Genomic DNA, 1,302 nt, shown 5'->3' on the forward strand with positions numbered 1-1,302 from the left:
ACTGCATATGCTTTTAGCATTCTCATTAAAATGAGTGAGCTATCATTTTTCTTACTATTCCTAGTTATAAGCAACTTTATTTAGCAGTGCATATTAAGTAGAACACAAAGCTCAGCTAACCATGTGTGGTTGTACTTTTTTGAACATGCAGGTACTATCTATTGCAAAGACATAGAGTCTTAAAGCTAGAAGAGAGCCTAAGTGTCTTCATAGTCCATAATTCATGGCATCAATGAGGAAACTGAGGCACATAAAGGTTAAGTAATTTGTCCTAAGTCAATAGCTAGTCAATGGCAGAGTAGATGTTATGCTTCTAGAATGTTCTATTAGAGCAGACTATCCTAGAGTCCAAATATTATTTCAGTAGTAACTGTTGAACATTGACCTACACTTTCCTGCCTGGCAACTTTTTTTAACAGCCAAAAAAGAGCTTAATTTATTGAAAGTCTACTTCAGCCTTATCACAAGGAATTCCAGATTGCAAAGGAATCAGATTCCATTTATAGTCACCCTACCTGGGATATTTTCCTTTTGGCTTTTATGAATCTGCCCTGAGCTTTTATATGTTTCAGTGTTTTATAAAATGCTTCTTTCCATTCACAACAGAGGCATGTAGAATATTGGCGACTATCTAATTTGTAAGGTGGTATCTCCATAAAGCTGCATTGACTCCTTTGTTGGTCTTTGCAGAGTAAATCTACTTCTGGTCTGGTACCTGCCATTAAGTTGCTCGTATCACGAATTTATTTCCCTTTGAACAGCAATTTGGGCCTGTTTTCTTTGGCTCGGATTCTATATAAAACTTTTGCATTAACTATTAACCCTCCTGAGGCAGCGGGCTTGATCAGAAGAGGAACAGAGCAGCTGAAAGAATCCGAGGTGGGTCCCACCCTCAGTTCAGTTACCAATAAGCTGTGTGACCTTGAGCAAATCATTTACCCTCTCTGAACCTTTCTTCTTGTGTAAAATTTAAGAAGTCAATTTCATGCCCCCTAAGATCTAAAACTCTACATTTCTAAGTTGATCATTTTAAGCTGATCTTAACAATAATGACTATGCTTATGCCTTAAACTTCCATCCCATTTACCTCCATACACCTTAGATGTATTTCAGTCCTAGCACTAAGACAAGTAAATAAACTATAGTAAAATGTAATGTCTCCCTTTCTACACTGTGAACTCCATAAAAGGTTAATTCATTTTTATAGGCTCAGTGCCTGGCAGAGTTGACATTCTATAAATGTTTGATATATGGACAGAAGGATACATGATTGTCACAGCATAATAGTAAGAAGAGCTTAAG

Source organism: Vicugna pacos, chromosome 11 (genome assembly GCF_048564905.1).
Source record: "Vicugna pacos chromosome 11, VicPac4, whole genome shotgun sequence".
In the NCBI taxonomy this organism is placed as follows: Eukaryota; Metazoa; Chordata; class Mammalia; order Artiodactyla; family Camelidae; genus Vicugna; species Vicugna pacos.